Source organism: Accipiter gentilis, chromosome 6, assembly GCF_929443795.1.
Source record: "Accipiter gentilis chromosome 6, bAccGen1.1, whole genome shotgun sequence".
Classification (NCBI taxonomy): Eukaryota; Metazoa; Chordata; class Aves; order Accipitriformes; family Accipitridae; genus Astur; species Astur gentilis.
In genome coordinates, this window is record NC_064885.1 from 1,050,412 (window position 1) to 1,063,742 (window position 13,331).

At 37.9% G+C, this 13,331-nt stretch overlaps 1 protein-coding gene across 2 annotated transcripts in view; it reads right to left on the reverse strand.

Annotated features, from left to right (window-relative positions):
- Positions 1-13,331, reverse strand: part of PAFAH1B1 (platelet activating factor acetylhydrolase 1b regulatory subunit 1) — a 37,800-nt gene that overhangs the window by 23,755 nt on the left and 714 nt on the right. The gene's annotated exons all lie outside the window — the stretch shown is intronic.

Here is a 13,331-nt window from a genome sequence, read left to right on the forward strand (position 1 = left end):
TTAAGTACAGGAAAAAAAACCCCTGAACTTAAATACAGCCATCCATGGAGTAACAACTACTAATTAAATATAAAACAGGATGTGCCTTTCATTAATAGCCCCACTAACAAGCCAAAAAGTTTTAGTTTCTAACTTAAAACCTATTTGATTACATATCAATAGCATATATAAAAGCACTGAGTGGCAAACCTCTGCATATGTATGATCTTTGCAACAAAAGGGGGCTACAAGTGTTTTCAACAAGATCAGTTATCTTTATAAGCATTTTAAAAATGGGAGCTAGACTGGCTGAACACATAACACTGGAACAGATATGACAAATGAAATGTTTGCCTCTTACTCCTCCTGGCAGTACACTATCTGCTCAGTTTTCTATAACATACAGGGGCCTGGTGGGAAAAGAAATATAGACATTACCCACTGAAGTTTAAGTAGGCTACTTCTTTATGAAGCAACACAAACCATTCCAAAACTGTATGTAACATCCTCCTCAGCTCCATTAACAGTAGCATATCCTCAACAGACAACTGCACCTCATCTCAACTGCTAACTTTTCCACTTAGCTAGAGATCAGCTTTTATACTTAGGACTGGTAGAAATGTCTGAGCAATAAGGATAAAAGATCTAATTCAATCCTCAAGTGCTGTAAGACTGAAGAGTGGCATATCAAAGCATAATCTTAAAAAAAAAAAAAAAGACAGCCAAGAATCATCCCAGGCCAGAAATTTTTCCCTACACACGCCTCTAAAACATACAGAACTATTCAAAAAGAGCAACAAATCGGGCAGAAAAATCTGAAAAGCAGAAGAATCCCTCCTTGTAAGGGAAGGTAGAAACAGTACAGGTTCTTCTGACTTTCTCATAAAAAAAAAAGTGGAAGACCCTCTGCCTCTTCACGTCTAAGAACCACTTTTCATCTTCCTAAACTGGGATTCAGAGACTCCTTAGCTTCACCACATACAGCCTTTTGCTGAAGCCAGCTGCACTCACCACAAGACTCACCCACACTGCTCTGAGGAGCATTTACTCCTATTGAAATTGTTTTGAGGCTCAGAGATTCTGCCTGACATGCATTTAAAGATGGTCCCACCCTGAAGGGTGACTACATACCTTTTGCAATTGCTTAGTGTCAAGGCACCCAGCTGAGTCTAACTTCACACTTGAAGTGGACATTACAGATCTGATATTGTATAGGAACCACCCTCTTCCTGAGGGTGACTAAGACATCCTAACAATTCAAAAGACAGTTTCTTCTTCCTGACTTGAAACAGTAGGTCCTCATACTGATGTATATCAGCGTGGTTCAAGTGTTTCCTAGATTACTGGAAAACTTCACAATAACTTAACAAGAGAGACCTGCTAACCATTCATAAGAAGCACAAATACCAAAATGAAACAGTTTCAGCGATATTTGTTAGCTCTTTGAGACAGCTACATAGTAGGTATTCAAAGCACAATAGCTGAACAGATATAGTCAAAGCAATGAGGTAGGGAAAAAAAAGAAATCACTTTCAGGTAAGAGATAGCCAGAATTCCCCTCAGTTCATAATACTCGTACTGATAAATGATAAGCCTTGGCTCATGTATTTCTATGATAGTGTTCATAACTGCTTCAGGAGACGTTTCTGCTTATCAGAGTACACTGGATGCTAAAAAGTACTAAAATTTGGTTTGAATACATATGTCTGGTAAAGACTCTGTGCCCTGAATTTGACATTTAGCTTTTATCTATTTCAATCTGATAATCTACTTTGCAAACCTACAATGAGACTAAAGAGAAGTTTTCAAACACATTTGAAGACAGAAGTTCCAAAAATCAAACCCAGCCTTCTTTTAGTTTTAACTACTAAAATAGTGTTTCTGGACTTAACTCTTGACTTATTGATTACTGCTGTTAATTACTGCATAGATACCCATAGATACCACAGTTCATCCAAATATTTTAGAGCAGGATGGAAGTTTTGTTATTTTTTCTGTTTCACCTAAGCCCTTTCTTTTACTGTTGTTATGACTTTGTTTAGCAATTGTAGTAACTCATTACTACAGCTTTAATCAGAAGGTTTTATCTGTATGTGGCAGGGTACCATTCAACTTTTTCAAAGTAACACATATATTGTAATATGACAAAACTGAAGCCATAAATACAGAGGTCAAAGAAACCATCAGCTATGATAAAAATCATACCTTCAGTAAGATGCTACATTGGTCCCTGCAAGGTATTAGTTCAGTGAGGGATTTAGCATCCCAGAAAGAATGAGGGCTTTTGTCCTTTAAACTGCCTTATGGGAATCACACCATGGGAAGGAACTGCACTCGGTGCTTACCAGCTGCCAGCACACAACAACCAAGCCTATAATTTCTCCACTAATGTTGCCATCAACAAGGTGTTTCACATTAAGTTCTTATGAAGCCCTTCCAAATCCAAGCATTTTCATAAATGTATCCTGAGATACCAAACTCTGCCATCAAACCAACTTTATCATCTTCCTCAGTATTTTATCAGCAAGATCAGTTCAGGGTTCTCCATTGTCTTTCCTTTGCTGCCATCAAGTGTGTCAAAAATACTGCTTAGGCATCAACACCATAAACAAATCACTGAAATGGCTCAATAGACTAACAATACCCATTTCTGCTCTTCAGAAAAAGTTAGAGTAAAAATCACTCCCAGTTGAGATATGATCCATCTAAATTGCAGTTTGGCAAGTTAAACAGTTACATATTTTATTAGAAACAACATATACACCAGTAAACATAAATTACATAAATGGGAAATAAAGTTTGCCAAACATCTTTCATTCTGGACGTACGCTTGCTTTGCTAGACTTAGTATGCGTCTGCAGTATGAGCAAGACCCAATCTAACATGCCTGCATTAGGATCAGTGCTCTCCTTTCACTGTGAGTGACTATGTTACACAGCAAAACTATCTGTATGAATGCTCTGTTGACTGGCAGTGGTCTGCTACCATAGTAATAAGGTTTAGGAAAATCTACACAAACATCAAGTAGTGACATACAGACAGAGAGAAGCAAGCTATTCCAAGTTCATTGTGAACCAGTATTCCTTGTGGACATTCGTAAGTTCTAACCAGATTTTTAAAGTCACCTCAATAAAGCTGCAAAGAGTAACGTAGAGAAAGATGTATTACATTATAAGGCCTCTACAAGTTTCAGAAGTTCACTTTTACAGGCTTCTTTCACAGCCTAAGTTACTCTGATTACTTAAGTCAGGGCTCCCGTCATCAAGAAAATCCTCATCAGCACCACAATGAAAGATGGTCTCGCCCACTGGAACTCCAGGCTCAAAATCTTTATCATTCTGGTAATTTAAGTTCTCAAGCCTACAGAAACATTTGCTTACCAGCCACTACAAAAAACAGTCAGTCTTAATATGTTCTTAAGCACTTTTCCCATCTCCTGTAAATCCTACAGGCACATGTGTTCCTCCCATGTTTTATTTTTTCTCTCTTAATTTTTGAATTTTTATGAGTTAAACCAAGAAAATCACTTTCAACATCATTCCTTGGTTCACAACACCAGCAGCAGCAGTAAACAGTTACATCAGCACCACCCCGAGTTCACCCTGCTGCTGCTGTCTAGCAACCTAACAACCACTACTGACCAATCTGTTATTGCAGATTTTGGAATACATGCTCATAGCTCCTCCAGGAACTTAAAAATAAATTAACTAAATTTCTGCAGTTTTAATGACCGTTGCTTAGGTTCCATAAACAGTCTTCCCCACAAAAACACAAGCTACATACACTGAACACATAACTGCAGCTCATTATATCCAAAATTAGAAGACCTAGATGGCATAAATTACAGAGCAAATGTATTAGCAGATACAGACCAACACCATTCAACACTGAAAGCTTATCAAAGAGCTATGCACAGCTGTGCTTTAAGAACAGTAAATTTTTGCGCTTTTTTTCAGAATCCTGATACGTTTATAAACTCAACTAAAAGACCATTTGTTTTCTAAGTATTACTATGACAAAATCATGTATTTAATAATCTTCTAGAAGAATGTTTCTCTGAAGGAGACAAAATCTGAGATCATGTTCTCAGACTGTCAGGTTAGGCACACCTAATACTAAGTACTTGGGTGTTAAAAAGGCATATAAGCTGCTACAAACACAAGGAACACACAACTGGGTTCACATTATTAAATCAGTTAGAGTTTTAGATTGCAAATTGAGTTTTAAATTTGAAGCTGAATTTGAGCAATCATCTAAAGTTCCAACAACCTGTGTAAAACTCAAGACAGTCTTGAATGTCCAGCCACATGCTACCAGCATTCAAGCTGTTTCTCTAACACATTCTACTGTTCTTAAAAGATGATTTACCTGGAAGAAAACTCCTTATGTTTTCTTCTGAGTTTGTTAATGTATCTGAAATCCTAGTTTAGTTAGCTTCCTCTCTTCAGGTAATTTTTCAGTCCCAGTGAAAGGCAAGTCACCTATGAAGTGGTAGCAGAGACCAGAGCCACCAAAAAGACTAATTGAATTGATACAATCAGAACTAAATTCCACAATGCTTTGAAGTGGAGATGATCCATAGAAACTCTTGTTGCATTGTCTCTTGCTACAAGGCTGGCACATTAGTTGGGTACAAAGTTTTTCAACAGTGTATCTTGTTTCACAACATATTAACAAGAGGACTTAAAGTGGTTATTTGTGAGTATTTGCAGGCAATTAGAGCTACAGCTCTTTACGGCAGAACTAGATGAAATGAATCGTTCTCTTATACCTCTAGATTATACTGCTAAATTCTAGCAAGTATATAAGAACACTTACTTTTAATCTAGACTAACTTTTTAATTGTCTGATTCTATTTTAAACCCAGTAAGGAAAAAGCTGCTTTATCAAACTCAAGCCACAGAATAAGACAACTCTTACCACAAATGTACTCTAGAAACAGATTCCATAGAAGGTGCCATTTAAATACGAATCTAATTGAAAAGTGAAGTAATATCCATATTTCTTAAGGATAACAACTATGACCTGAAAAGGTTTCTTACAAATCTGTCTCCATCTATCCATGGGAAAGAAAACCAGTAACCAAATAAAACATCCAGTTCCTTCCCCCCCCCTTCACCTCACCCTCAGTTACAGCAGAAAAGCACATATACAGTATAATCACAAGAGAACAGCCATGCAGCTCTTCTTACAGTGTGGCAAACACACCTTATCCTAGAAAAGGTTAGAATTCATCACCTGCTAAGCCGGCAGGGATGAGTCGAAGAATACAAGAAAGCTACTCATTTATGAGCTGGGCTAATCTTTTCTCCACTTTTCAGCCTACATCAGTAAAGCTAACTGAAGGATTATGAAAAAGTGAGCTCCAACAACTATCTTATTTTGGAAAAACAAAACAAAAAACAAACCTGATCTGAATTACAACTCTGAGCCTTATTTTTCACTCACATGTTTAGTAAGCCTGTTATTCTGCAATTAAGTGAAGTCTTAAAATGCCCATAGGTCTTAAACACAAATGCTTTGCCAAGTATATCAATATAGTATTTCACACAATACAGCATTTTGTGCAGTGTTTGTTCACATTTTGCAATAATTTACCAAAAGTATTTTCCATTTGAGTTGAAGGTTTATCAAAGCAAACATATTTTTAACACAAAAAATTCAAAAGTCCTACATCTGTTTTCTTATCCATTTCACCTACTTTTACAGGTTAATTGAAGTGACTTTACTAACCTGATACTGTAGTTTACTTCTGAAAATAATTCAACAATAAATCCATGGGGAACTAGAAAATAATCTACAGCAGGTCAGATATAGTGCCTATGTTCCAAAGACTTGGAATGCAGGATGTAATTACATCTAAAAAAAAATAAAGCTAAGAATGTCATCAAGATGCTATAAAACAGGAGCAAGTTAACTATACTGCATGCTCCCTAAATAAATGCATTTCTGTCCTAATTAGAGATGTGCATTTTGAACTAGACTTATATGATCATCTACTTTTCCATATTATTCCAAGTTATAATCACTATTTAACAGATCACTGGCAGTCACTATCTGCCTTTAGGACTGTAAAACAACAGAAGACATTTTTGGTCTTGTTACCTTCCCATGCACCAACACTATGTGACTTTTCAATGCATTTGGACCAAATTTGCTAGAAAAATACTTTTTGGAGAAAAGAAGTCTTTAAATTAATTCAATCAACTCTCAGGAGAAACATCTCAAGCACATAGTCGCTGCATGCCATTTTAATGCCTTCTTCCAGGTCAGAGCTCACATTTGTAGTCTACGTGTAGACTTTGGTAGAAAAACAAGTGAAAACATCCTTCTTCTAGCGTGCCTGTTCAGTTCTGTGTGAAAATGCAGGTAAATTTAACTACCATAAATGAACAACCTAGAAAAAAAGCAGACTGCAGTAGAAAACAAACCTTTAAAACATGTGAAAAAGTTTTGGACACAGAACTTGTTATGCTGTTGTTTAGTACGTTGTGATAGTGATATGACAGCAAGGAATTATTTCACAAAATTAGTTTTAAATTCATATTAACACCCACTGGGTTTTCACTGAACTTCACTGGAAACCTAAATGATTTTTTGGTCAGACATGGGTTAGTGAAATTGAGGATTAGGGGGGTGGTGTGTGTGTGTGTATGTGTGTAGAAGAACGGGATTGAGAGAGGAGGGTTAGTGTTACAGTAGGCTGAAGTATTATAAGCTGCTACTCCAAACTTGTTCAGAGAAATGTACAATGCACATCATGGTTTATCTGGATGACTTCAGCAAGACATTTTTCAAAATCATGTTTGCTACGTCAAATAATACATACACATTTTGTCATAGCAATTCTAGAATAGTGTATTTAAGCTACTTTCTCTTAGCCATCAAAAGAAGAGTGCATGTACTTGGACTAGTTTCTTACGGTTGGTCAGCAGTCATGCAGTGGATTTGAACTTTGTTCTTTTCAGATCTTACCCCCATACTTCTCTGGCTTGAAGAATTAAGTAATAGACTTACAACTATAAAGGAGGTCACAGGACTATATCCAAATTTAAATATTTCATTTGGAAATGTGATGTTAAAAATGATTGTGAATTGATTAAATTTATATATGAAAAACATCTGGAAGGAAGCTTGAAGGAACACCTATGTTAAAGCTTTAGAAACAGGAGAAGATCAAAATCACAAAGAAATCCAAATAAAAATTCAGACAGAACTTCCACTCTTCAAATCATGAGAATACTCTGTTAGCACTTTAGCCATTTTCAAAGCTTGTTGACCAAAATGGCTCCAGCATCCCTTCTCAGAATCCCTGTATCTCCTATCTGTTTGCACATGTAGCAACTCTCCTGCTGGAAAGAGTAAGTGCTTTGCGTGGAGGAAGGTCCCACATCTAAGCCAAGAGCGCAGAAGACAAACACAGAATTACTTCTTTTACTGCTGAAATGAAAAACACCTTCCCATGCAGAAGCAATGTCAGGTAACACAATACAAGGCCAAGAAAGACCAGACACTAGGCAGCAGACCACGTTATTCACAACTATCTTAGCACTCATTCTTTTGATGTATAAATTTGTGATTGTGATGTGCTGTGGTACTGGAAACTATCTTCCATAAGTACTCATCCCAGCCTTATAACTTTTTTCATGGTTTTGTCACAGTAAATTCCAAGTTTGCTGGAATAGTGTTAGCTATTCACAAGATTTTATTACAAAAATGGCATGCGTGATGTTCAAACTTTAACCCCATCCTTACTGTCTGCTGCAGATGACTACTAGCATCGGAGCTCCTCTGTTAAGCTTCCCCCAATCTAGTTTGTGCTTACTGCCTACAAATTCAGATGAGCGAGAACCAAAAAATTCTACCATTACTGATTTAATAGACACCATCAGTTTCAAAATACATATACACGCTCACATTAATGACATCAACCTCTTAATAGAACGTAAAGACACTAGCATTTAAATAAACAAAATTGTTTAGCAGATCTTTTTCTTTGCTCCCCAAAACAGGTGAATCAAGCACAAGACGAACCACCAACATCGTTTCTTTATGGAAGAAACAGTCATTTATCCACAGGTAAACAGGCTAGATGTTTCTAACTGATTTTCCTCTAGTCTTAAAGAAGGATAAACTTAACACCTTTGCTTTAGCATTAAGCTACCTCCATGCAGAAAGACAAGGCAGAAGCAATCTGCGGTGGGCGGGGGGAGACTCGTCTAATTAAACCAAAAGAACTTAAGATTTGTGGAGCACAATAGGAACAATTAACATTGATACAAGAGGGAAGGTACACAATCTCAGTCATGAAGGCCACTGTGCTATCTCAGATGTAAGCTAGTATGGCATCATGCCATAAAATCTGTTACCTTTAGCCCTACCTCAAAGGAGGTATGCCAGCTGACTCACCAGCAAGCACTGGAGAACAAGAGGTGCTTCGGAAAAGCATATCTTACAAACTCACTCAAGAGGGACCTGTTTAACAACGGATCTGAGAAAATTACAGGACAGACATTTGCTGCAGCACCACCTATAAACCTCAACCATGATGGATTGTCTTGTAACTGGAAATAACTTTTCAAGACTGCAGCAACTAGTTACCAGTTAAAAATATCAGACAAGTCTTCCAGAATCAACAGAATCACAACCACAAAGATGTATTTATTACATTTATTTAATCCCAATCCTTATCCAAAAGTGCATAAGCAGCCAAGTCAAACTGCTGGGCTCTCTCAGAAGCAGTACCAATAAGGAAGAAATGGCTAAAGTACTTCTAAATGTATTAACTGACAAGTACTTTGAATTCATAATGTTGATTTTTTTTAATATAGTTATGCATGCATCAGTGCTCTTGATACTGCTTAGTATGACAATGCTGTGCACACATGATTTGCTTTCAAGAGGACTGTATGTTTATAGTACTGATGAAATGGATCACAGCATACGCTTATTTTGTAACATTTTTTCTTTGAAATTTCCTTAACACTACATGCCAGCATGAAGTGGTATGATAGGTGGCTTCCATGACAATGAACTAAAAGAAAGATAGCCCAAGTCACACCTATCTAATCCCCTAAAGAGAGAGCATGAGGTTAAAAAAAAAGAAAAGAATGAGCTTTTAAACACGCTGAATGAGACAAGCATTGCCTCATTCAAGTCCTGCCTCAATGACTATTTAGAAGAAAAGGCCCTTCTTTAAACAACTAAGAGAAGATACAAGTTGGATATATACATCTGCTGGAGCTAACCTGCAGTACCTATCTAGTTTGCCAGGTTATAACTAGAAATAAAGTATTCATTAGATAAAAATCATGGTTCTTTCAAATATTTCTAATATGTAATACTCATCAGTAGGTCTCAAAACATGGTAGGAATGAGGAAAAGCATTGTTCTAAAATAACTGTAATATAAGAAAACCAGACATTTAACTCAACCTAAGCTAAGGGCACCACAATGAAGCTGACATAATACAGCTACAGCTCAAATCACACCACTGCATTTTCAGTAATGGCACAAGCCTTCCATGCAGAAGATGACCATGTGCACAGTCCTGCTAACTTGGACAGCATTTATAGTAAGAGTTCTGAAGAAATAACTTCATGTACTTGAAAACTAGTTTTAAACAGGTCAGGATTGTGTCTTAGTGTAAATGCCTATTTTTAAAAACTTAAACTGAGGTGTAACCTACTGTCAGGCAGATCAAAAGACAAAGCAACATCACCCATTAATAAACACGTATGCTCACAACACCCAAAAGCCACATTAGGAGCCCTGTTTTCCTTGTGTCAGGTAATAAAGTAGCTACTGAGAAAGCCATTCAACCCAGGCAAGGCTTAATCAACTGAATACATTTTTAGTAGACAGGTTGTTCTGCCAATGATATTTAGGCTCTTATAAAAAGGGGAAAGAAGAGACCAGCTGTAACGTCAGTAGCAGATCTGCATGTATAAACATAGTACATCATTTACTACTTCTCTATAGTAAATCTCAGAAGAAACCCAGAACCATTTTGATTAACACACACAGCTCTGATACTTGGGAAATATCTTCAATTATCATCACAAATTACATGTTATAGGCTAGAAACTCCCCACACCCTATATGACATCTGAAATAATTATTTATTAATAATAATTACTGATTTTTATTGTCCTATTGATTTCCTAAATTTAGGCCTAAGCAGTTCTTCTTTTCAGGCTGACCAGTATTTCAGTGTTCACTTCACAGACATTTCAGCAGCCCTTCCACAGTCTTTGCCTTTAGTTTACAAAATGGGCCTGAAGTTCACAAAAGCAGGGTAAAACTGATTGAAACAAAACTATTCAAAAGTTGCTCCCCTTCAAACTACAGTAATTCCAGCCACTCTAGTTCATGAATACCAGAAGCAGCTACAGGGGGTTGAAAATAAACTTTGTAACAAACATACACAGTATATATCTGAGCTATAGAGAGGCAGGGGTTTTCCAGCTATTGTTTGCCCAGAACATTTTACAAGAAGGTACAAACACATTTTCATTAGCACTGATGGGAGTTGGTTATAGAGTTCTTGGAAGACAGACAAGGCTGGAGAGTTGGGCAAGACAGTCAACAGATGTTAATTCAATAGCTGTCCCATTGATAGCAAGTTGGATAGACAAAAAAGTTGAGAGCTGACAAAGAATACAAACTGAGCACTCAAGGCTGGGTGGAGCATCGGAAACAGTACAGGCAGAAGAGTCAGAAATACACACAAGACAGACCTCACATACAGTCATAAAGGTAAGTATTAATGTCTTTTTTTTTTTGTAGAACAGAAATTAACAAGTTACTGCTGTACAGAAAGTAACTGCCATCACTTCAAGGACAAAACTCAACCAGAGTTATAAGGAGGCAAGTATTTTACTGGATTCTTCATTGCTTTTAGCCTGGATACATTTTTAGACACAGCCATTTAGTGAACACATCCATTGAATCCTGTAACATTTACTCTAAGTGAATGAACTACATCTTATAAAAAAGCCACTACCCTTTAATTTAATTTTGGGCACATTAAAACCAAACACAGTCTTATCTGTGGCCATCTACCATCAAAAACTGGACTCCAGAACCGAGACAGACCCAAGAAAAAAGCAAAACCTCAACCTGCTTCAGAATCATTCATGTTCAGTGTTGTACTTGCTCTGATCAACACTGAATTCAGGCGGGAATGCCATGAGCCACATCTGGAACATGAGAGCACTTCTATAAGCAGCCCTTTCTAGGTGCTTCATCTGATCCCTATTGTATTCCCCAAATCCTTTGTTCTAGTGCCTTTCCTACACAACTTTAAGTCTAAGCATCAATATTACCCCCATGATGCAGCAGTACCCAAGTGGTACAGTAATTCTGTTAGAGCCATATTGTTAGAAAGGGCTTCCGAAATCTTGAGACGTTATTTTATATGAACTCAGCACATGAAGAAAGGTAATGCAATCAAGTCCATATACTAATAGGAGTTACTCTGCTGTGGTCACCAGAGAAAGCAGGGATCGTCTTCTCTTGTGCGTCCACACATAACCCAGTCTAACCAAGAAGTTACATGAACAAATAATAGCACTAAGCAACAATACAGAAGGTTCTCTGTATTTCAAAGATCTTGTGTGTAAAATACCTGCACAAAAATTACAATTCTTATCAAAAGTGTAAATAAAATAAATTCAACAAGTGAGTATCTACGTCGATAAATTGGTTATCAGACAAAAAAATTCCGGCTTTGCAACAGTGACTGGTCACTTCTCACTGTCAGACAAATCAAGATCCACCCTGCAGAAAAATAAGCCTCAAAACAGAATGCGAGATTTGTTTCATTTCAGAAGGTTCCTGCACCATTAGATTCTTCCCTAAAGAAGAGACTTCATTGTTACGGCAATTAGTATTCCTCCACCCCAGCAAAGAAAAAAAAAAAGCTATGAAAGGGTAATCTAGCCATTTCGCAGCTTTGCCTCCTTACTCCACCCAGTCTCTTCTCTGCTCAATGGCTGCACACAGCATCCATAAACATGGTAATATCAAAAGAAACACACAAAAAATGAGATCCCCAAGAATAAGCTAGAAATTTGCAATAAATCTGTTTAAAAATATTTTCTTTGTTTAGTTCCCTAACATAATTTTCCTATTTAACAAAATGACTCTAAGGGCAAATAACATTTTGATAGCAGACCCTCCCTCTTCCGAAAACCAGCCGAATGCTGCACAATCATTTACGAAATGATCACCACTGAATGTAGGTTCTTTAACCCTCATCTCCTAATACTATAAACAATACTGCCACAGGAATATACACCTAAAAGAATCTCCACATAAATGCATAATTCAGCCAGGTCAATAAGCCCAAATATTTATTTACAGTAAAATAGTGTTTATTAAAGATTTTAAATATAGCTTAGATTAACCTTCCACCATCCCCTGGTTAGGTAATTCATTATGAATTGACTTGACCTGCAACAACCAAGCCCTCTGCTGCAGCACTATCTGCAAGGAAATTTTACCAGTGATACTACGGCAAAGAAAGGGAAGGTGTCACATCATTATTGGTATTAAAGGTCAAGTTTAATTGCATCCACCTTAAACAACAACAAAAAAACCAAACCCTCACACCCACAGAACTGACTAAACCCTAAACTTTTTAAGGGAGGCACCACTCCCACCCCCCAACTTCCATCAAAAGCCCTGCCTGCGTATAACCTCCTGCTGAAACAAAACCTCAAGAGTAGCAATAAAGAGAGCATTTTAGCAAACTCGATTGCTATTAAAAGGTCTTCAAGGAAAGTCTGTGCAATTGTAGACAACTGGGCAGCGATATGACCCCAAGAAGGAGAGATTATTAGACCTCCCTCCCTCCCTCCCCCGTTTTTACTGCAGCTGGTTCTGAAGGTCTGAGCCACCTCCTATCAATGCTTTCCCTGCTAGATCACTGCAGGAAAACAGGGTGGATGTGAAACAAATTCTTAAAATAACACCTACTTCTTTCCCTTGAATTATCAATTCTCGTTTTGTTTTCTGTGCTGCGGCCGACTCTGGATATCTGGGCCACCTCCTGACAAACGCCTGCCTTGCCCTCGGAGAGGACGGGGGAGAGGAGAACAGGAGGAAACCCTCCAGGAGGAATTCGGGGAAGGGATGCTGGGTATCCTCTCCGGCACACACACACCGGCCTCCTCGCCCCAGACTATTTTTTCATCATTATTCGCCTCTGGCCCACCGCCTCCTCCCCGGCATCTTGCTAAGTCACCAGAAGAAACGAAGCGGCCTAAAGGGGTGGGGAGGACACGAAGGCCGGGAGAGCCGGAGCCCACCGCAGGGGCTCCTCTCCGCCTCACCCCACCCCGCTCCCT